This window comes from Genypterus blacodes, unplaced genomic scaffold (genome assembly GCF_046128005.1).
Source record: "Genypterus blacodes isolate CSIRO-AG114 ecotype Tasmania unplaced genomic scaffold, CSIRO-AGI_Gbla_v1 ptg000083l_1, whole genome shotgun sequence".
Classification (NCBI taxonomy): domain Eukaryota; kingdom Metazoa; phylum Chordata; class Actinopteri; order Ophidiiformes; family Ophidiidae; genus Genypterus; species Genypterus blacodes.
This window is the reverse complement of record NW_027466888.1, coordinates 335,483-359,033: the sequence shown is the minus strand read 5'-3', so window position 1 is coordinate 359,033 and position 23,551 is coordinate 335,483. Positions and strand designations below refer to the sequence as shown.

At 42.6% G+C, this 23,551-nt stretch overlaps 8 non-coding genes and 4 pseudogenes across 8 annotated transcripts; all 12 read left to right on the top strand.

Annotated features, from left to right (window-relative positions):
* Positions 1-10,522: 10,522 nt before the first annotated feature.
* On the top strand, positions 10,523-10,641 carry LOC143007134 (5S ribosomal RNA). Its single transcript, XR_012964355.1, has one exon. It is a non-coding gene; the product is annotated as a 5S ribosomal RNA (ribosomal RNA).
* A 457-nt stretch (positions 10,642-11,098) lies between these two features.
* LOC143007185 (5S ribosomal RNA) lies at positions 11,099-11,217 on the top strand. Its single transcript, XR_012964404.1, has one exon. It is a non-coding gene; the product is annotated as a 5S ribosomal RNA (ribosomal RNA).
* Positions 11,218-11,656: 439 nt separating this feature from the next.
* LOC143007218 (5S ribosomal RNA) lies at positions 11,657-11,776 on the top strand (annotated as a pseudogene).
* A 463-nt stretch (positions 11,777-12,239) lies between these two features.
* LOC143007254 (5S ribosomal RNA) lies at positions 12,240-12,358 on the top strand. The gene has a single exon (XR_012964419.1). It is a non-coding gene; the product is annotated as a 5S ribosomal RNA (ribosomal RNA).
* A 245-nt stretch (positions 12,359-12,603) lies between these two features.
* Positions 12,604-12,722, top strand: LOC143007250 (5S ribosomal RNA). Its single transcript, XR_012964418.1, has one exon. It is a non-coding gene; the product is annotated as a 5S ribosomal RNA (ribosomal RNA).
* A 463-nt stretch (positions 12,723-13,185) lies between these two features.
* LOC143007223 (5S ribosomal RNA) lies at positions 13,186-13,304 on the top strand (annotated as a pseudogene).
* A 7,625-nt stretch (positions 13,305-20,929) lies between these two features.
* On the top strand, positions 20,930-21,048 carry LOC143007217 (5S ribosomal RNA; annotated as a pseudogene).
* A 445-nt stretch (positions 21,049-21,493) lies between these two features.
* On the top strand, positions 21,494-21,612 carry LOC143007269 (5S ribosomal RNA). Its single transcript, XR_012964433.1, has one exon. It is a non-coding gene; the product is annotated as a 5S ribosomal RNA (ribosomal RNA).
* Positions 21,613-21,857: 245 nt separating this feature from the next.
* LOC143007167 (5S ribosomal RNA) lies at positions 21,858-21,976 on the top strand. Its single transcript, XR_012964387.1, has one exon. It is a non-coding gene; the product is annotated as a 5S ribosomal RNA (ribosomal RNA).
* Positions 21,977-22,448: 472 nt separating this feature from the next.
* LOC143007174 (5S ribosomal RNA) lies at positions 22,449-22,567 on the top strand. The gene has a single exon (XR_012964393.1). It is a non-coding gene; the product is annotated as a 5S ribosomal RNA (ribosomal RNA).
* A 457-nt stretch (positions 22,568-23,024) lies between these two features.
* LOC143007275 (5S ribosomal RNA) lies at positions 23,025-23,143 on the top strand. The gene has a single exon (XR_012964439.1). It is a non-coding gene; the product is annotated as a 5S ribosomal RNA (ribosomal RNA).
* Positions 23,144-23,390: 247 nt separating this feature from the next.
* On the top strand, positions 23,391-23,509 carry LOC143007241 (5S ribosomal RNA; annotated as a pseudogene).
* Positions 23,510-23,551: the final 42 nt, after the last annotated feature.

Genomic DNA, 23,551 nt, shown 5'->3' with positions numbered 1-23,551 from the left:
TGACAAGGAAGGAGATAGAGAGCTAAAATTTCAGACGCAGCATCCAGGCAGAAATGTCATCAATGTGTGTAAATTTGGGGCAAATTGGGGAATATTGAAAATTTGGGAAAAAAGTTGAACCCCGGGTCATCAATTTTTGAAACTGGAGAAAAATTGAAAAGCCCATATATGTGACAAGGAAGGAGATAGAGAGCTAAATTTTCAGACGCAGCATCCAGACAGAAATGCCATCAATTTGTGTAAATTTGAGACAAATTGGGGAATATTGAAAATTTTCTAAAAATGTTGACCCGGGTCATCAATTTTTGAAACTGGAAAAAAATTGAAAAGCCCATATATGTGACAAGGAAGGAGATAGAGAGCTAAATTTTCAGACGCAGCATCCAGACAGAAATCCCATCAATTTGTGTAAATTTGGGACAAATTGGGGAATATTGAAAATTTTCTATAAATGTTGACCCGGGTCATCAATTTTTGAAACTGGAGAAAACTTTAAAAGCCCATTTCTGTGACAAGGAAGGAGATAGAGAGCTAAAATTTCAGACGCAGCATCCAGACAGAAATCCCATCAATTTGTGTAAATTTGGGACAAATTGGGGAATATTGAAAATTTTCTAAAAATGTTGACCCGGGTCATCAATTTTTGAAACTGGAGAAAACTTTAAAAGCCCATATCTGTGACAAGGAAGGAGATAGAGAGCTAAAATTTCAGACGCAGCATCCAGACAGAAATGTCATCAATGTGTGTAAATTTGGGGCAAATTGGGGAATATTGAAAATTTTGGAAAAAAGTTGAACCCCGGGTCATCAATTTTTGAAACTGGAGAAAAATTGAAAAGCCCATATCTGTGACAAGGAAGGAGATAGAGAGCTAAAATTTCAGACGCAGCATCCAGACAGAAATGCCATCAATGTGTGTAAATTTGGGGCAAATTGGGGAATATGGAAAATTTTCTAAAAATGTTGACCCGGGTCATCAATTTTTGAAACTGGAGAAAACTTTAAAAGCCCATATCTGTGACAAGGAAGGAGATAGAGAGCTAAAATTTCAGACGCAGCATCCAGACAGAAATGTCATCAATGTGTGTAAATTTGGGGCAAATTGGGGAATATTGAAAATTTTGGAAAAAAGTTGAACCCCGGGTCATCAATTTTTGAAACTGGAGAAAAATTGAAAAGCCCATATCTGTGACAAGGAAGGAGATAGAGAGCTAAAATTTCAGACGCAGCATCCAGACAGAAATGCCATCAATGTGTGTAAATTTGGGGCAAATTGGGGAATATGGAAAATTTTCTAAAAATGTTGACCCGGGTCATCAATTTTTGAAACTGGAGAAAACTTTAAAAGCCCATTTCTGTGACAAGGAAGGAGATAGAGAGCTAAAATTTCAGACGCAGCATCCAGACAGAAATCCCATCAATTTGTGTAAATTTGGGACAAATTGGGGAATATTGAAAATTTTCTAAAAATGTTGACCCGGGTCATCAATTTTTGAAACTGGAGAAAACTTTAAAAGCCCATATCTGTGACAAGGAAGGAGATAGAGAGCTAAAATTTCAGACGCAGCATCCAGACAGAAATGCCATTAATTTGTGTAAATTTGAGACAAATTGGGGAATATTGAACATTTTCTAAAAATGTTGACCCGCGGGTCATCGATTCTTGAAACTAGAGAAAACTTGAAAAGCCCATATCTGTGACAAGGAAGGAGATAGAGAGCTAAAATTTCAGACGCAGCATCCAGGCAGAAATGCCATCAATGTGTGTAAATTTGGGGCAAATTGGGGAAAATTGAAAATTTTCTAAAAATGTTGACCCGCGGGTCATCGTTTTTTGAAACTGGAGAAAACTTGAAAAGCCCATATCTGTGACAAGGAAGGAGATAGAGAGCTAAAATTTCAGACGCAGCATCCAGACAGAAATGTCATCAATGTGTGTAAATTTGGGGCAAATTGGGGAATATTGAAAATTTTGGAAAAAAGTTGAACCCCGGGTCATCAATTTTTGAAACTGGAGAAAACTTTAAAAGCCCATATCTGTGACAAGGAAGGAGATAGAGAGCTACAATTTCAGACGCAGCATCCAGACAGAAATGCCATCAATGTGTGTAAATTTGGGGCAAATTGGGGAATATTGAAAATTTTCTAAAAATGTTGACCCGGGTCATCAATTTTTGAAACTGGAGAAAACTTTAAAAGCCCATATCTGTGACAAGGAAGGAGATAGAGAGCTAAAATTTCAGACGCAGCATCCAGGCAGAAATGCCATCAATGTGTGTAAATTTGGGGCAAATTGGGGAAAATTGAAAATTTTCTAAAAATGTTGACCCGCGGGTCATCGTTTTTTGAAACTGGAGAAAACTTGAAAAGCCCATATCTGTGACAAGGAAGGAGATAGAGAGCTAAAATTTCAGACGCAGCATCCAGACAGAAATGTCATCAATGTGTGTAAATTTGGGGCAAATTGGGGAATATTGAAAATTTTGGAAAAAAGTTGAACCCCGGGTCATCAATTTTTGAAACTGGAGAAAACTTGAAAAGCCCATATCTGTGACAAGGAAGGAGATAGAGAGCTAAAATTTCAGACGCAGCATCCAGACAGAAATGCCATCAATTTGTGTAAATTTGGGGCAAATTGGGGAATATTGAAAATTTTCTAAAAATGTTGACCCGGGTCATCGATTTTTGAACCTGGAGAAAACTTGTAAAGCCCATATCTGTGACAAGGAAGGAGATAGAGAGCTAAATTTTAAGACACAGCATCCAGACAGAAATCCCATCAATTTGTGTAAATTTGGGACAAATTGGGGAATATTGAAAATTTTCTAAAAATGTTGACCCGGGTCATCAATTTTTGAAACTGGAGAAAACTTGAAAAGCCCATATCTGTGACAAGGAAGGAGATAGAGAGCTAAAATTTCAGACGCAGCATCCAGACAGAAATGCCATCAATTTGTGTAAATTTGAGACGAATTGGGGAATATTGAACATTTTCTAAAAATGTTCACCCGCGGGTCATCGATTCTTGAAACTAGAGAAAACTTGAAAAGCCCATATCTGTGACAAGGAAGGAGATAGAGAGCTACAATTTCAGACGCAGCATCCAGACAGAAATGCCATCAATGTGTGTAAATTTGGGGCAAATTGGGGAATATTGAAAATTTTCTAAAAATGTTGACCCGGGTCATCAATTTTTGAAACTGGAGAAAACTTTAAAAGCCCATATCTGTGACAAGGAAGGAGATAGAGAGCTAAAATTTCAGACGCAGCATCCAGACAGAAATGTCATCAATGTGTGTAAATTTGGGGCAAATTGGGGAATATTGAAAACTTTGGAAAAAAGTTGAACCCCGGGTCATCAATTTTTGAAACTGGAGAAAACTTTAAAAGCCCATATCTGTGACAAGGAAGGAGATAGAGAGCTAAAATTTCAGACGCAGCATCCAGGCAGAAATGCCATCAATGTGTGTAAATTTGGGGCAAATTGGGGAAAATTGAAAATTTTCTAAAAATGTTGACCCGCGGGTCATCGTTTTTTGAAACTGGAGAAAACTTGAAAAGCCCATATCTGTGACAAGGAAGGAGATAGAGAGCTAAAATTTCAGACGCAGCATCCAGACAGAAATGTCATCAATGTGTGTAAATTTCGGGCAAATTGGGGAATATTGAAAATTTTGGAAAAAAGTTGAACCCCGGGTCATCAATTTTTGAAACTGGAGAAAACTTGAAAAGCCCATATCTGTGACAAGGAAGGAGATAGAGAGCTAAAATTTCAGACGCAGCATCCAGACAGAAATGCCATCAATTTGTGTAAATTTGGGGCAAATTGGGGAATATTGAAAATTTTCTAAAAATGTTGACCCGGGTCATCGATTTTTGAACCTGGAGAAAACTTGTAAAGCCCATATCTGTGACAAGGAAGGAGATAGAGAGCTAAATTTTAAGACACAGCATCCAGACAGAAATCCCATCAATTTGTGTAAATTTGGGACAAATTGGGGAATATTGAAAATTTTCTAAAAATGTTGACCCGGGTCATCAATTTTTGAAACTGGAGAAAACTTGAAAAGCCCATATCTGTGACAAGGAAGGAGATAGAGAGCTAAAATTTCAGACGCAGCATCCAGACAGAAATGCCATCAATTTGTGTAAATTTGAGACGAATTGGGGAATATTGAACATTTTCTAAAAATGTTGACCCGCGGGTCATCGATTCTTGAAACTAGAGAAAACTTGAAAAGCCCATATCTGTGACAAGGAAGGAGATAGAGAGCTCAAATTTCAGATGCAGCATCCAGACAGAAATGCCATCAATTTGTGTAAATTTGGGAGAAATTGGGGAATATTGAAAATTTTTGAAAAATGTTGACCCGGGTCATCAATTTTTGGAACTGGAGAAAACTTTAAAAGCCAATATCTGTGACAAGGAAGGAGATAGAGAGCTACAATTTCAGACGCAGCATCCAGACAGAAATGCCATCAATGTGTGTAAATTTGGGGCAAATTGGGGAATATTGAAAATTTTCTAAAAATGTTGACCCGGGTCATCGGTTTTTGAACCTGGAGAAAACTTGTAAAGCCCATATCTGTGACAAGGAAGGAGATAGAGAGCTAAAATTTCAGACGCAGCATCCAGACAGAAATGCCATCAATTTGTGTAAATTTGAGACGAATTGGGGAATATTGAACATTTTCTAAAAATGTTGACCCGCGGGTCATCGATTCTTGAAACTAGAGAAAACTTGAAAAGCCCATATCTGTGACAAGGAAGGAGATAGAGAGCTACAATTTCAGACGCAGCATCCAGACAGAAATGCCATCAATGTGTGTAAATTTGGGGCAAATTGGGGAATATGGAAAATTTTCTAAAAATGTTGACCCGGGTCATCGATTTTTGAACCTGGAGAAAACTTGTAAAGCCCATATCTGTGACAAGGAAGGAGATAGAGAGCTAAAATTTCAGACGCAGCATCCAGGCAGAAATGTCATCAATGTGTGTAAATTTGGGGCAAATTGGGGAATATTGAAAATTTGGGAAAAAAGTTGAACCCCGGGTCATCAATTTTTGAAACTGGAGAAAAATTGAAAAGCCCATATATGTGACAAGGAAGGAGATAGAGAGCTAAATTTTGAGACGCAGCATCCAGACAGAAATCCCATCAATTTGTGTAAATTTGGGACAAATTGGGGAATATTGAAAGTTTTCTAAAAATGTTGACCCGGGTCATCAATTTTTGAAACTGGAGAAAACTTTAAAAGCCCATATCTGTGACAAGGAAGGAGATAGAGAGCTAAAATTTCAGACGCAGCATCCAGACAGAAATGCCATCAATTTGTGTAAATTTGAGACAAATTGGGGAATATTGAAAATTTTCTAAAAATGTTGACCCGGGTCATCAATTTTTGAAACTGGAGAAAAATTGAAAAGCCCATATATGTGACAAGGAAGGAGATAGAGAGCTAAATTTTCAGACGCAGCATCCAGACAGAAATCCCATCAATTTGTGTAAATTTGGGACAAATTGGGGAATATTGAAAATTTTCTAAAAATGTTGACCCGGGTCATCAATTTTTGAAACTGGAGAAAACTTTAAAAGCCCATTTCTGTGACAAGGAAGGAGATAGAGAGCTAAAATTTCAGACGCAGCATCCAGACAGAAATCCCATCAATTTGTGTAAATTTGGGACAAATTGGGGAATATTGAAAATTTTCTAAAAATGTTGACCCGGGTCATCAATTTTTGAAACTGGAGAAAACTTTAAAAGCCCATATCTGTGACAAGGAAGGAGATAGAGAGCTAAAATTTCAGACGCAGCATCCAGACAGAAATGCCATCAATTTGTGTAAATTTGAGGGCAAATTGGGGAATATTGAAAATTTTCTAAAAATGTTGACCCGGGTCACCGATTTTTGAACCTGGAGAAAACTTGTAAAGCCCATATCTGTGACAAGGAAGGAGATAGAGAGCTAAATTTTCAGACGCAGCATCCAGACAGAAATCCCATCAATTTGTGTAAATTTGGGACAAATTGGGGAATATTGAAAATTTTCTAAAAATGTTGACCCGGGTCATCAATTTTTGAAACTGGAGAAAACTTTAAAAGCCCATATCTGTGACAAGGAAGGAGATAGAGAGCTAAAATTTCAGACGCAGCATCCAGACAGAAATGCCATCAATTTGTGTAAATTTGAGACAAATTGGGGAATATTGAACATTTTCTAAAAATGTTGACCCGCGGGTCATCGATTCTTGAAACTAGAGAAAACTTGAAAAGCCCATATCTGTGACAAGGAAGGAGATAGAGAGCTACAATTTCAGACGCAGCATCCAGACAGAAATGCCATCAATGTGTGTAAATTTGGGGCAAATTGGGGAATATGGAAAATTTTCTAAAAATGTTGACCCGGGTCATCGATTTTTGAACCTGGAGAAAACTTGTAAAGCCCATATCTGTGACAAGGAAGGAGATAGAGAGCTAAAATTTCAGACGCAGCATCCAGACAGAAATGTCATCAATGTGTGTAAATTTGGGGCAAATTGGGGAATATTGAAAATTTGGGAAAAAAGTTGAACCCCGGGTCATCAATTTTTGAAACTGGAGAAAAATTGAAAAGCCCATATATGTGACAAGGAAGGAGATAGAGAGCTAAATTTTGAGACGCAGCATCCAGACAGAAATCCCATCAATTTGTGTAAATTTGGGACAAATTGGGGAATATTGAAAGTTTTCTAAAAATGTTGACCCGGGTCATCAATTTTTGAAACTGGAGAAAACTTTAAAAGCCCATATCTGTGACAAGGAAGGAGATAGAGAGCTAAAATTTCAGACGCAGCATCCAGACAGAAATCCCATCAATTTGTGTAAATTTGGGACAAATTGGGGAATATTGAAAATTTTCTAAAAATGTTGACCCGGGTCATCAATTTTTGAAACTGGAGAAAACTTTAAAAGCCCATTTCTGTGACAAGGAAGGAGATAGAGAGCTAAAATTTCAGACGCAGCATCCAGACAGAAATCCCATCAATTTGTGTAAATTTGGGACAAATTGGGGAATATTGAAAATTTTCTAAAAATGTTGACCCGGGTCATCAATTTTTGAAACTGGAGAAAACTTTAAAAGCCCATATCTGTGACAAGGAAGGAGATAGAGAGCTAAAATTTCAGACGCAGCATCCAGACAGAAATGCCATCAATTTGTGTAAATTTGAGGGCAAATTGGGGAATATTGAAAATTTTCTAAAAATGTTGACCCGGGTCACCGATTTTTGAACCTGGAGAAAACTTGTAAAGCCCATATCTGTGACAAGGAAGGAGATAGAGAGCTAAATTTTCAGACGCAGCATCCAGACAGAAATCCCATCAATTTGTGTAAATTTGGGACAAATTGGGGAATATTGAAAATTTTCTAAAAATGTTGACCCGGGTCATCAATTTTTGAAACTGGAGAAAACTTTAAAAGCCCATATCTGTGACAAGGAAGGAGATAGAGAGCTAAAATTTCAGACGCAGCATCCAGACAGAAATGCCATCAATTTGTGTAAATTTGAGACAAATTGGGGAATATTGAACATTTTCTAAAAATGTTGACCCGCGGGTCATCGATTCTTCAAACTAGAGAAAACTTGAAAAGCCCATATCTGTGACAAGGAAGGAGATAGAGAGCTAAAATTTCAGACGCAGCATCCAGACAGAAATGTCATCAATGTGTGTAAATTTGGGGCAAATTGGGAAATATTGAAAATTTTCTAAAAATGTTGACCCGGGTCATCGATTTTTGAACCTGGAGAAAACTTGTAAAGCCCATATCTGTGACAAGGAAGGAGATAGAGAGCTAAATTTTAAGACGCAGCATCCAGACAGAAATCCCATCAATTTGTGTAAATTTGGGACAAATTGGGGAATATTGAAAATTTTCTAAAAATGTTGACCGGGGTCATCAATTTTTGAAACTGGAGAAAACTTGAAAAGCCCATATCTGTGACAAGGAAGGAGATAGAGAGCTAAAATTTCAGACGCAGCATCCAGACAGAAATGCCATCAATTTGTGTAAATTTGAGACGAATTGGGGAATATTGAACATTTTCTAAAAATGTTGACCCGCGGGTCATCGATTCTTGAAACTAGAGAAAACTTGAAAAGCCCATATCTGTGACAAGGAAGGAGATAGAGAGCTACAATTTCAGACGCAGCATCCAGACAGAAATGCCATCAATGTGTGTAAATTTGGGGCAAATTGGGGAATATTGAAAATTTTCTAAAAATGTTGACCCGGGTCATCAATTTTTGAAACTGGAGAAAACTTTAAAAGCCCATATCTGTGACAAGGAAGGAGATAGAGAGCTAAAATTTCAGACGCAGCATCCAGACAGAAATGTCATCAATGTGTGTAAATTTGGGGCAAATTGGGGAATATTGAAAACTTTGGAAAAAAGTTGAACCCCGGGTCATCAATTTTTGAAACTGGAGAAAAATTGAAAAGCCCATATCTGTGACAAGGAAGGAGATAGAGAGCTAAAATTTCAGACGCAGCATCCAAACAGAAATGCCATCAATGTGTGTAAATTTGGGGCAAATTGGGGAATATTGAACATTTTCTAAAAATGTTGACCCGCGGGTCATCGATTCTTGAAACTAGAGAAAACTTGAAAAGCCCATATCTGTGACAAGGAAGGAGATAGAGAGCTAAAATTTCAGACGCAGCATCCAGACAGAAATGCCATCAATTTGTGTAAATTTGAGACAAATTGGGGAAAATTGAACATTTTCTAAAAATGTTGACCCGCGGGTCATCGATTCTTGAAACTAGAGAAAACTTGAAAAGCCCATATCTGTGACAAGGAAGGAGATCGAGAGCTAAAATTTCAGACGCAGCATCCAGGCAGAAATGCCATCAATGTGTGTACATTTGGGGCAAATTGGGGAATATTGAAAATTTTCTAAAAATGTTGACCCGCGGGTCATAGATTTTTGAAACTGGAGAACACTTGAAAAGCCCATATCTGTGACAAGGAAGGGGATAGAGAGCTAAAATTTCAGACGCAGCATCCAGACAGAAATGCCATCAATGTGTGTAAATTTGGGGCAAATTGGGGAATATTGAAAATTTGGGAAAAAAGTTGACCCCCGGGTCATCGATTTTTGAAACTGGAGAAAACTTGAAAAGCCCATATCTGTGACAAGGAAGGAGATAGAGAGCTAAAATTTCAGACGCAGCATCCAGGCAGAAATGCCATCAATGTGTGTAAATTTGGGGCAAATTGGGGAATATTGAAAATTTTCTTAAAATGTTGACCCGGGTCATCAATTTTTGGAACTGGAGAAAACTTTAAAAGCCCATATCTGTGACAAGGAAGGAGATAGAGAGCTACAATTTCAGACGCAGCATCCAGACACAAATGCAATCAATTTGTGTAAATTTGGGACAAATTGGGGAATATTGAAAATTTTCTAAAAATGTTGACCCGCGGGTCATCGATTCTTGAAACTAGAGAAAACTTACAAAGCCCATATCTGTGACAAGGAAGGAGATAGAGAGCTACAATTTCAGACGCAGCATCCAGGCAGAAATGCCATCAGTTTGTGTAAATTTGGGACAAATTGGGGAATATTGAAAATTTTCTAAAAATGTTGACCCGCGGGTCATCGATTCTTGTAACTAGCGAAAACTTGAAAAGCCCATGTCTGTGACAAGGAAGGAGATAGAGAGCTACAATTTCAGAAGCAGCATCCAGGCAGAAATGCCATCAATGTGTGTAAATTTGGGGCAAATTGGGGAATATTGAAAATTTGGGAAAAAAGTTAACCCCCGGGTCATCGATTTTTGAAACTGGAGAAAACTTTAAAAGCCCATATCTGTGACAAGGAAGGAGATAGAGAGCTAAAATTTCAGACGCAGCATCCAAACAGAAATGCGATCAATTTGTGTAAATTTGGGGCAAATTGGGGAATATTAAAAATTTTCTAAAAATGTTGACCCGCGGGTCATCGATTCTTGTAACTAGAGAAAACTTGAAAAGCCCATGTCTGTGACAAGGAAGGAGATAGAGAGCTACAATTTCAGAAGCAGCATCCAGGCAGAAATGCCATCAATGTGTGTAAATTTGGGGCAAATTGGGGAATATTGAAAATTTGGGAAAAAAGTTGACCCCGGGTCATCGATTTTTGAAACTGGAGAAAACTTTAAAAGCCCATATCTGTGACAAGGAAGGAGATAGAGAGCTAAAATTTCAGACGCAGCATCCAGACAGAAATGCCATCAATTTGTGTAAATTTGGGGCAAATTGGGGAATATTGAAAATTTTCTAAAAATGTTGACCCGCGGGTCATCGATACTTGAAACTAGAGAAAACTTGAAAAGCCCATATCTGTGAAAAGGAAGGAGATAGAGGCTTCAGTGTTCTTCTGATGAAGGCATCATGTAAATTGTGATATACATGAACTTGAGTGTAGTCATGTGTACACGGTGACTTGAACTGGGTCTGTCTCACCTATAAAGAGCCTCTGTGTGGCTGCACTCCTCGTTTACGGCCATACCACTCTGAACACGCCTGATCTCGTTTGATCTCGGAAGCTAAGCAGCTTCGGGCCAGGTTAGTACTTGGATGGGAGACCGCCTGGGAATACCCGGTGCCGTAAGCATTTTGGCCCTCTGAGCAGCAGACCTCACCTGGTCCTCCTCCCTCATGTTTCACTCCCTCTGTCAACACGCAATTTCCCTCGGGAGAATAAAGTTGTATCTTATCTTATCGTATATGAAAGCATACATTCAGAAAATGAGTATTGCATATGGTCATAATATGAGAAGATTGAATGCACATGAGAAGTGAAGTACACGAGCCACTGTGTGACGATGATGATGATGATGATGATGATGATGATGAAAGTGAGCATCAGAGATGTTAGTGGTCCCTCTTTATGTTCTATGTGATGATTATCAGTTTCATTAGGTAAGACTTCATTATCCAGAAATGTGTGTTTCTGATGAAGGCATCATGTAAATTGTGATATACATGAACTTGAGTGTAGTCATGTGTACACGGTGACTTGAACTGGGTCTGTCTCACCTATAAAGAGCCTCTGTGTGGCTGTTCTCCTCTTTTTCGGCCATACCACTCTGAAAATGCCCGATCTCGTCTGATCTCAGAAGCTAAGCAGCGTCGGGCCAGGTTAGTACTTGGATGGGAAACCGCCTGGGAATACCCGGTGCCGTAAGCATTTTGGCCCTCTGAGCAGAAGGCCCCACCTGGTCCTCCTCCCTCATGTTTCACTCCCTCTGTCAACACGCAATTTCCCTCGGGAGAATAAAGTTGTATCTTATCTTATCGTATATGAAAGCATACATTCAGAAAATGAGTATTGCATATGGTCATAATATGAGAAGATTGAATGCACATGAGAAGTGAAGTACACGAGCCACTGTGTGACGATGATGATGATGAAGGTGAGCGTCAGAGATGTTAGTGGTCCTTCTTTATGTTCTATGTGATGATTATCAGTTTCATTAGGTAAGACTTCATTATCCAGAAATGTGTGTTTCTGATGAAGGCATCATGTAAATTGTGATATACATGAACTTGAGTGTAGTCATGTGTACACGGTGACTTGAACTGGGTCTGTCTCACCTATAAAGAGCCTCTGTGTGGCTGCTCTCCTCGTTTACGGCCATACCACTCTGAACACGCCTGATCTCGTCTGATCTCGGAAGCTAATCAGCGTCGGGCCAGGTTAGTACTTGGATGGGAGACCGCAATGGGAATACCCGGTACCGTAAGCATTTTGGCCCTCTGAGCAGCAGGCCTCACCTGGTCCTCCTCCCTCATGTTTCACTCCCTCTGTCAACACGCAAGTTCCCTCGGGAGAATAAAGTTGTATCTTATCTTATCTTATATGAAAGCATACATTCAGAAAATGAGTATTGCACATGGGCATAATATGAGAAGATTGAATGCACATGAGAATTGAAGTACACGAGCCACTGTGTGACGATGATGATGATGATGATGATGATGATGATGATGATGAAAGTGAGCTTCAGAGATGTTAGTGGTCCCTCTTAATGTTCTATGTGATGATTATCAGTTTCATTGGGTAAGACTTCATTATCCAGAAATGTGTGTTTTTGATGAAGGCATCATGTAAATTGTGATATACATGAACTTGAGTGTAGTCATGTGTACACGGTGACTTGAACTGGGTCTGTCTCACCTATAAAGAGCCTCTGTGTGGCTGCTCTCCTCGTTTACGGCCATACCACTCTGAACACGCCCGATCTCGTCTGATCTCGGAAGCTAATCAGCGTCGGGCCAGGTTAGTACTTGGATGGGAGACCGCCTGGGAATACCCGGTGCCGTAAGCATTTTGGCCCTCTGAACAGCAGGCCTCACCTGGTCCTCCTCCCTTATGTTTCACTCCCTCTGTCAACACGCAATTTCCCTCGGGAGAATAAAGTTGTGTCTTATCTTATCTGAAATGTTAGTGTTCTTCTGATGAAGGCATCATGTAAATTGTGATATACATGAACTTGAGTGTAGTCATGTGTACACGGTGACTTGAACTGGGTCTGTCTCACCTATAAAGAGCCTCTGTGTGGCTGCTCTTCTCGTTTACGGCCATACCACTCTGAACACGCCCGATCTCGTCTGATCTCGGAAGCTAAGCAGCGTTGGGCCAGTTTAGTACTTGGATGGGAGACCGCTTGGGAATACCTGGTGCCGTAAGCATTTTGGCCCTCTGAGCAGCAGGCCTCACCTGGTGCTCCTCCCTCATGTTTCACTCCCTCTGTCAACACCCAATGTCCCTCGGGAGAATAAAGTTGTATCTTATCTTATCTTATATGAAAGCATACATTCAGAAAATGAGTATTGCACATGGGCATAATATGAGAAGATTGAATGCACATGAGAAGTGAAGTACACGAGCCACTGTGTGACGATGATGATGATGATGATGATGAAGATGATGATGATGAAAGTGAGCGTCAGAGATGTTAGTGGTCCCTCTTTATGTTCTATGTGATGATCATCAGTTTCATTAGGTAAGACTTCATTATCCAGAAATGTGTGTTTCTGATGAAGGCATCATGTAAATTGTGATATACATGAACTTGAGTGTAGTCATGTGTACACGGTGACATGAACTGGGTCTGTCTCACCTATAAAGAGCCTCTGTGTGGCTGCTCTCCTCGTTTACGTCCATAACACTCTGAACACGCCCGATCTCGTCTGATCTCGGAAGCTAATCAGCGTCGGGCCAGGTAAGTACTTGGATGGGAGACCGCCTTGGAATACCCGGTGCCGTAAGCATTTTGGCCCTCTGAGCAGCAGGCCTCACCTGGTCCTCCTCCCTCATGTTTCACTCCCTCTGTCAACACGCAATTTCTCTCGGGAGAATAAAGTTGTATCTTATCTTTTCTGAAATGTTAGTGTTCTTCTGATGAAGGTGTTGCACACTTGAAGAAAGTAATACTCTCAACGGCGTGCTGGGAAAAGTTTTTCGTTTAATCCAAAGTTTCCACAATACAGCTCACTTCACCATTTACATCTCCCGCCTTCCGTTCTCAGTGGCTACTTCTTCTCTCTCTCACCGTTATGCAACTGCATTATATCCCAGTACTACAGCGCCACTTCTGGCCAAAACATGCAACAACATCGTAACAAAAGAAAATAAAAGGCCACAACTTAATGGAAAAGGGACCAAAGAAAAGACTAAATGGGGGGTATGTCACACTCTCCCCTGCTTAACTAAATGTCGTCCCGACATTTCCCGTCTCAGTTCATCCTGTTTAAGACAATTTGATCACTTCCAGGTTAGAGTCCATTATTCAAGACACATATCTAATGACAGATTTCACATCACACTTATCTCCCCTTAATGTCATGTGTTAAACAGAGGAAGTCATTGTGCACTATGACAACTATCTATTTACTCCGCTGTGTTCACGGGAATAGGCGTGATCTTTGACCTGTAGCGAAATCACATAGAATCTCACACTTCATATATTCTAATAACTCTTTTCTTCATATCATTTCGTTATAAGAGTCTCTTTACAGTTAGTCTTTTCAACCATACTCCTGTAAATACAATATCTTACAACCACCATTTCCTCTTCAGTTATACTTGTGCGATTCTAAATGTGAGAACTGACTTTGTGTGGGCCTATATAAACTAAAAGTATTTTTTTTCTTTTAAACAACACATTAACATTTTCCATCCATCATATGACTTTGACATGAACTAACAAATTGTATTCATCTTAAAACTGGATGGCTTGAACTTACAACTTTAAAGTGCATCATATAATCTCATAACTTTAATTCAATTAACTGTGGGCTGCCCCAACCTATCATATGCGAGTGTTTTGGGTGCAGGTCTATTTCTGAAAGGATATCGTCTCGCAGGTGGTGAAGATGATGGATACTCTTCTCCCTCATTGCTTGCGGTCTCCAGCTCAGCCTCTTCTATATCCTCACTCAGGCCTGCTGTCACAGTCACTTCATTTTCCAGTCCAGTCCCGATCTGTTCTTCTTGCTCTCTGTCCGTGTCTGATGTCCACAGGGTCTGTTCTCCCATCACATCGTCTCCCTCAGGTGCTGGTGTTGCAGCCCGTGGCTGAAACTCTGTAGCCTCTGGTCTGAGGTTCCTTCTGGTTTGTGCTGCGGAGTCTCCTTGGGGCCATCTGGACATGCATCGCCAGTCATCCTCTTCAGAGTCAGATGAACACTCGGGTTCTGCATTCTGTTTTGTCGGTGTCTTTTTCTCTTTGTGTGGTCTCTCACCTCTTTTCTTTTCAGGCTTGTGTGACTCAACTGGCAGGAAGTCACAGGGGAGCAGCAGATTTCGATGAAGCACTCTGGTGCGGCCCTGGCCATCCTCTGGTTGTACTTCATAAACTGGACTTTCTGGGTGTTTTCTCTTGACCACTACATGGACTTTGTCTTCCCAGAATGACCTGAGTTTTCCGGGTCCACCTCTTTCAGTCAAGTTCCTAATGAGAACTCTGCAGCCAGGATACAGCTCTGCACCTTGAACCTTCCGGTCATACAGGTTTTTCCCCCTCTCTCCGCTTGCCTTCGCAGCCTTGGAGGCTAACTGGTACGCCTCCTCCATCCTCTGTTTCCATTTCTTGGCATAGTCATCATGAGATGTACTGCCATCACTGTGGGGGATACTGAACATGATGTCAATAGGCAATCTGGGGTTACGACCAAAGAGCAGGTAATATGGTGCGTATCCAGTGGACTCATTGCGCGTGCAATTGTAGGCGTGTATTACTTTGGCAAGAGAATTCTTCCAATCTGCTTTAGCTTGGTCATCTAGGTTACGCAACATGGCCAGCAGGGTGCGGTTGAAGCGTTCCACTTGACCGTTCCCCTGGGGGTGGTACGGGGTGGTGCGAGAACCTTGGATGCCAGAGTATTTTTGGAGCTCTGCAAACAACTTATTCTCAAATTCTCTACCCTGATCATGGTGTAATTTCGTGGGGAAGCCGAATTGGAGGACAAAGTCACCGAATATCTTCTCAGCTGCAGTTCGAGCACTGTTGTTAGACATTACATTACATTACAATCATTTAGCAGACGCTTTTATCCAAAGCGACTTACATTACATTACCACCCTTCGCAGAGGGGGGAGCAATTTAGGGTTCGTAGCCTTGCTCAGGGGCACCTCGGCAGGGACTCGAACTGGTAACCCTCCGGTTACCAAGCGGAAGCTCTACCCACTGAGCTACTGCCTCCCCTATAGTTAGTACATGCATACGCCTGAGCGAATCGTGTAAAATGGTCCATGACCACCAGAATGTACTCATATCCTCCTTTACACTTCTCTAGGTGCATGAAGTCAATTGAGACCAGCTCAAAGGGGTATGTTGTCACAATACTGGTAAGTGGTGCTCTTACTGCTTTCTGTGGTCTTTTCCGTTTCACACAGCTACAGACCTTGTTGATGTGATGCTCAACGTCTCTCTGCATATGAGGCCAAAAGAAACGCTCACGGATCAGATGGAGTGTCCGTTCAACGCCCAAGTGTCCCATCTCTTCATGCAGCTCTCTCAGGATGAGGGGACGGAACTTTGGAGGCACAACCAGTTGTGTTCGTGTTGCTGTCTGTCGCCGGAGAACATCCTCAGCATCAATCACCAACTTCGCTTTCTCCCTTGCAAACACTGCCAACTCACTGTGAGTGTCTTTCACCCTCGGCCACTGCTGTTGTGCGACCTGCTGTTTCACCTGCTTCAGCAGTAGATCCTCGTCTTGAGCGGCTCTCAGTGCTTGAGGGGCGATCTGCTTTGCTGCGTTCATCCGCGGCTCACTGCTCAGCTCTGCGATGGCTGTGGTGATGGTCACTGGACACAGCAACGGCTCTCTCTCCACCTGGTGAACTGACAACCCTTTGGAGACACTGGCCAAGATCTCAGACTGTATCTTTTGTGAACAGGTTAGCATATACTTCTCTATGTCAAGGGGCATTCTCGATAGCCCGTCTGCGTCAGAGTTAGACTTCCCTGGCCTGTACTTAATTGAAGTCTGCCAATTCAGCCACCCATCTCAGCAACGTGGCATTCAATTTAGCTGTTGTCAGCACATATGTCAGAGGGTTATTATCTGTATATACTACAAACGATGGAGTGTAATACAAATAATCCCTAAACCTCTCGCATATAGCCCATTTCATTGCTAAAAACTCTAGCTTACCAGAATGTAGATGGTAATTCTTCTCTGGAGCAGAGAGTGTGCGGGAGCCATACGCAATGACCTTTAACCTTCCCTCCTGTTTTTGATAGAGCACCGCTCCAAGTCCATCCTGGGACGCATCACAATGCATAATGAACGGTTCTTCAAAGTTTGGGTAGCCCAGCACAGGAGGACTGGAGAGGTAATCTATCAGCTGACTGAGAACTGTACTGTGTTCTTCTGTCCACCTGATACGTTGATGTGAGGGTACCTGGCTTTGCTTTGTCTTTCTCACCCCAGCCTTCTGCTTCTTTGTGCCTTTAGGGGTCTCACTGCCTGGTATCTCAGCGCACAGCAGTGCATAGAGAGGCTTAGCTATGCGAGAGAAGTTTGGGATATAGGCTCGGTAGTATGAGATGAATCCTAGCACTTTCCGCACCTCACCCACTGTCGCTGGCTTCCTCTGCTTCATCTCTTGCACTGGGGCTACTTCTGCAGGATCCATTGTGTAGCCTTCCTTCGATACGATCTTTCCCAGAAATCTGACCTGGTTCTTAAAGAGCTCACATTTCTTTGCAGTCAATTTCACCCCGTGCTGTTGGTAGCGCTGAAACACTTTTCTCACATCTTTCAGGTGATTATCAAATGTTTGGCTATGAACCAGATTATCGTCTAGATATGGCTCGCAAATTTCATCTCTGAGTCCAGATAGACACTCCTCCATGCTGCGCTGGAATTCGGAGGGTGCTGTAGACAAGCCAAAAGGGATTCGGATCCACTCATATAGGCCCCAGGGTGTTATAAAAGCTGTGAGTGGTCTACTACTTTCTTCCACGAACCCCTGATGGTAGGCCTTGCCTTGATCTAACACTGAAAACCATGCACTCCCATGTAAACTATCTAGCATATCTTGAATGCGGGGAATAGGGTGGCGATCTGGCAGAGACTTACGGTTGAGTTCTCTGTAGTCACAGCACAGACGGAGGTTCCCATCTTTTTTCCGCACACAGACAATGGGAGATGAGTAATGTGACCTAGATTTTTGGATCCAGCCGCTATTTAACAAGTCTTCTAAGTACTGTTTTACTTCTTTGTGAAGTGGCTTAGGCACAGACACATAGGTACGTCTTACCGGTGTTGTATCTGTGAGTCTGATTTTCAGTTGTAGGGAAGGGATGTATCCCACATCATCATCGTCTCTGGCGAACGCTCTGCATTCCTCCCTCAACATCTGCTTCACTCGCGCTGCTGAGCAAGGGGGAGGTGAATCAGTGTGATTGGTGGGTCCCACCTTTCCTCGTCCACCGCTGTCCTTCCATCAGGCTCAGGCTCATCCTCCCTGCTGACCTCTGGACGTTCGACTGGAGAAGCTGGTCGGGGAGTGACTGGCTTGGCGTCCACTGGATAGACAGCTTTGACCAGTTGAACCTGCCCCAACACTGTGCGTGGGCTCAGGGTGACATCATGACAGGTGTTATTGGTGATGGGCAGTGCTATGCGAGAATATGTCCCTTCGCTAAGAGTCATCATGCTCTCTGACATTCTCAGGCCATCTGGCCAGGGGGCATGTTCATCAGGCAGAAAAAGGGCTTCTTGACTGGACAGTAGAGGACCTGTTCTCACAGCACATTTTATAGTTCTCACCTGACCTGCTGGGATCACTTCCTTCTGCCTGCCCACTCTCACTAGGCCGTCACTGCACTCAGGGTCACTGTTTTGAATAATTTTCACTAACATTTCAGTCTTTTTACAGCTAAAAGAGAAAGCTGTGCTCACAGCCTGTGTTATTACTTCATGTGGACCCTCCACACCATTCTTTAACAACAGTTCAATTACATTGTAACCAATGATTGGCTCTTCTGCTGCTCCTTCCTCACCTGTCACGAGCATGGGCACCTGAAGCGTGAACTCTGGAGCATGTGATGGGTCTAGGTGGAACGTGACCTCCACCCAGCCTAGGAAAGGGATGTCGGTCTGGTTGACAGCTTTCCCCACAAAAGGACCAGGGCCGAGGAGTTCTTCAGTGCTCCGTACCTTCACCTCTGGGATGCAGTTCTTCCTCCAGGTCTCATTGATAAGGCAGACTTGCGATCCAGTGTCCCATAAGGCTTGAGTCTTCACCCCATCTAGGTAGCAACTCACCATGCACTTCTTTCCAATAAGTCTCAGCAGCTGTGAATGGTGACGAGGGGAGATGTGGCTAATATAAGCAGAACCTGCCAATCTTCCACCTGGGGAACACCTTTCTGCTCGCAGTCTCTCTTCTAATTGTACAATGCTTTCTCTAAGAATAGTAGGGGTGTTGAGTGACCTGCTATGCTGTTCTTGAGTGTCAGGGGAGGTACATTCTACAGTCTGTCCTTTGATATTAGCTGAATCAGTGTTGCCTCTTGAGTTCCTTTGGCCTCTGCATCCTCTTGAGAGGTGTCCACTCAGGCCACATTTGAAGCAGTGGTCACACTGTTCCTCTTCACCCCGGTCTTGACATCCTCTGCATGCCCTCTTCCCTCTGTTTTGGAACTGGTGAGATGGTCGTGCTGAGTACTGAACATTCTTCCTCAGCTCAGCCACTTCCTCTCTCAGCTGTTTCACTGCATCCATCAGTTCAGTTTCTGAAGAGCTTTTTGGAGTTTTTATCTTCTGACTTTTAACACTGGCCTTGACTGAAGTGCTGTGTTCAGATGGCTGGTCATTGTCTGTTTCCCTGTCACTATACAGCTGGTAAGTAGTTGTTTCTGTTTTTAGCTCATTTATTCTGGCTGGCTTATTTGGGATACTTTTCTTCAATTTCTGCTGTGTCTCCCAATCAACAGCAGCAGCATCATTCATTTTCTCTATCAATATCTCGTCAGTCACTCCTAGATCATCTAGGTGAGGTTTCAGCTGCATTTTAACATTATCACTCAGTAGTCCTGTACTGACTGACCTAAGAAACTTCTTCTGAATGAGGTCTGGGCTATACTGTACATCTGAGCTGGCATCTTCTGCAGCCGCCAGTAGCCTCTCTTTGAGTTCAACTGCACGAAAAAGAAAATTCTGAGGGGATTCTTTTGCATCTTGAGTTATGTTAATGAGTCTGTGGAACATATCTGTAGTGTTGTTTTCTTTGAAATGGGCTTTAAGAATCGTCTTCAACTGCACGAGTGTCAAATTATTTTTGTCTTCCAGCATATCACGTAAACTGAGCCCTGGTGTAGCAGCTTTTACTACGGCTTCAACAATTTCTACATCACTGTGGCCTTTACGTTTTTCAGAGTCTATTTGGTACATGAGGTTAGTGTATGATAACTTGTCTTTCTGCCCCAATTCACCTATCTGGCCATTAATCCGAAACTCGCGTCTGATAACCACTTCAGGGGCTCTGGAGAATGGGAGCTCTGGCGGGCTAGCCGTCCTGTTCATTTTTTCCCGAAGCCGACTCATTTCCTCCTCGAGCATTTTGGTCGACGTCTGGAATGTCAACTGCATTTCAGCATACTGTTTTTGTAGCTTTTGTAGCTCCTCTTCATTTTTATCATACCTCTCTGGTTTGGGCGCGTTTTCTCTCAATCGCTTAGCTGTAGCTAACAACTCTTGCCCAAATGTCTCTGCTACATCTTGTTCCTCCTCTTCAAAAGCATTCTCTACTGACTCATTAATTGCTCGGATCAACGTGTGTTTCTTCTCCTTGTCTGATGAAACTTTAGCTCGGATACACACTTCTTTTAGCTGTTCCACGTTTAGCCGACACAGTAGCTCCGTTAGCTGATCCTGTAACTGCTCCAGCTCCATTTTGCGTGTTCCAACGTTCGTTCTTTTTTTTTTTCTTCAGACTTCTTTTTTGTATCACGTTGAGTCCCTGTTCGGGCGCCAATTTTGTTGCACACTTGAAGAAAGTAATACTCTCAACGGCGTGCTGGGAAAAGTTTTTCGTTTAATCCAAAGTTTCCACAATACAGCTCACTTCACCATTTACATCTCCCGCCTTCCGTTCTCAGTGGCTACTTCTTCTCTCTCTCACCGTTATGCAACTGCATTATATCCCAGTACTACAGCGCCACTTCTGGCCAAAACATGCAACAACATCGTAACAAAAGAAAATAAAAGGCCACAACTTAATGGAAAAGGGACCAAAGAAAAGACTAAATGGGGGGTATGTCACAAAGGCATCATGTAAATTGTGATATACATGAACTTGAGTGTAGTCATGTGTACACGGTGACTTGAACTGGGTCTGTCTCACCTATAAAGCGCCTCTGTGTGGCTCCTCTCCTCGTTTTTACGGCCATACCACTCTGAACACACCCGATCTCTTCTGATCTCAGAAGCTAAGCAGCGTCCGGCCAGGTTAGTACTTGGATGGGAGACCGCCTGGGAATACCCGGTGCCGTTAGCATTTTGGCCCTCTGAGCAGCAGGCCTCACCTGGTCCTCCTTCCTCATGTTTAACTCCCTCTGTAAACACGCAATTTCCCACGGGAGAATAAAGTTGTATCTTATCTTATCTTATATGAAAGCATACATTCAGAAAATGAGTATTGCACATGGTCATAATATGAGAAGATTGAATGCACATGAGAAGTGAAGAACACGAGCCACTGTGTGACAATGATGATGATGAGGATGAAAGTGAGCGTCAGAGATGTAAGTGGTCCCTCTGTATGTTCTATGTGATGATTATCAGTTTCATTAGGTAAGACTTCATTATCCAGAAATGTGTGTTTCTGATGAAGGCATCATGTAAATTGTGATATACATGAACTTGAGTGTAGTCATGTGTACACGGTGACTTGAACTGGGTCTGTCTCACCTATAAAGAGCCTCTTGGTGGCTGCTCTCCTCGTTTACGGCCATACCACTCTGAACACGCCCGATCTCGTCTGATCTCGGAAGCTAATCAGCGTCGGGCCAGGTTAGTACTTGGTTGGGAGACCACCTGGGAATACCCGGTGCCGTAAGCATTTTGGCCCTCTGAGCAGCAGGCCTCACCTGGTCCTCCTCCCTCATGTTTCACTCCCTCTGTCAACACGCAATTTCCATCTGGAGAATAAAGTTGTATCTTATCTTATCTGAAATGTTAGTGTTCTTCTGATGAAGGCATCATGTAAATTGTGATATACATGAACTTGAGTGTAGTCATGTGTACACGGTGACTTGAACTGGGTCTGTCTCACCTATAAAGAGCCTCTGTGTGGCTGCTCTCCTCGTTTATGGCCATACCACTCTGAACACGCCCGATCTCTTCTGATCTCAGAAGCTAAGCAGCGTCGGGCCAGGTTAGTACTTGGATGGGAGACCGCCTGGGAATACCCGGTGCCGTTAGCATTTTGGCCCTCTGAGCAGCAGGCCTCACCTGGTCCTCCTTCCTCATGTTTCACTCACTCAGTGAACACGCAAGTTCCCTCGGGAGAATAAAGTTGTATCTTATCTTATCTTATATGAAAGCATACATTCAGAAAATGAGTATTGCACATGGTCATAATATGAGAAGGTTGAATGCACATGAGAAGTGAAGTACACGAGCCACTGTGTGACGAAGATGATGATGATGATGATGATGATGATGATGATGATGATGATGAAAGTGAGCGTCAGAGATGTTAGTGGTCCCTCTTTATGTTCTATGTGATGATTATCAGTTTCATTAGGTAAGATTTCATTATCCAGAAATGTGTGTTTCTGATGAAGGCATCATGTAAATTGTGATATACATGAACTTGAGTGTAGTCATGTGTACACGGTGACTTGAACTGGGTCATTCTCACCTATAAAGAGCCTCTGTCTGGCTGCTCTCCTCGTTTACGGCCATACCACTCTGAACACGCCCAGTCTCGTCTGATCTCGGAAGCTAATCAGCGTCGGGCCAGGTTAGTACTTGGATGGGAGACCGCCTGGGAATACCCGGTGCCGTAAGCATTTTGGCCCTCTGAGCAGCAGGCCTCACCTGGTCCTCCTCCCTCATGTTTCACTCCCTCTGTCAACACGCAATTTCTCTCGGGAGAATAAAGTTGTATCTTATCTTATCTTATATGAAAGCATACATTCAGAAAATGAGTATTGCACATGGGCATAATATGAGATGATTGAATGCACATGAGGAGTGAAGTACAGGAGCCACTGTGTGACGATGATGATGATGATGATGATGATGAGGATGAAAGTGAGCGTCAGAGATGTAAGTGGTCCCCCTGTATGTTCTATGTGATGATTATCAGTTTCATTAGGTAAGACTTCATTATCCAGAAATGTGTGTTTCTGATGAAGGCATCATGTAAATTGTGATATACATGAACTTGAGTGTAGTCATGTGTACACGGTGACTTGAACTGGGTCTGTCTCACCTATAAAGAGCCTCTCTGTGGCTGCTCTTCTCGTTTACGGCCATACCACTCTGAACACGCCCGATCTCGTCTGATCTCGGAAGCTAAGCAGCGTCGGGCCGGGTTAGTACTTGGATGGGAGACCGCCTGGGAATACCCGGTGCAGTAAGCATTTTGGCCCTCTGAGCAGCAGGCCTCACCTGGTCCTCCTCCCTCATGTTTCACTCCCTCTGTCAACACGCAATTTCCCTCGGGAGAATAAAGTTGTATCTTATCTTATCAGAAAAATGTTAGTGTTCTTCTGATGAAGGCATCATGTAAATTGTGATATACATGAACTTGAGTGTAGTCATGTGTACACGGTGACTTGAACTGGGTCTGTCTCACCTATAAAGAGCCTCTGTGTGGCTGCTCTCCTCGTTTACGGCCATACCACTCTATACACGCCCGATCTCGTCTGATCTCGGAAGCTAATCAGCGTCTAGCCAGGTTAGTACTTGGATGGGAGACCGCCTGGGAATACCCGGTGCAGTAAGCATTTTGGCCCTCTGAGCAGCAGGCCTCACCTGGTCCTCCTCCC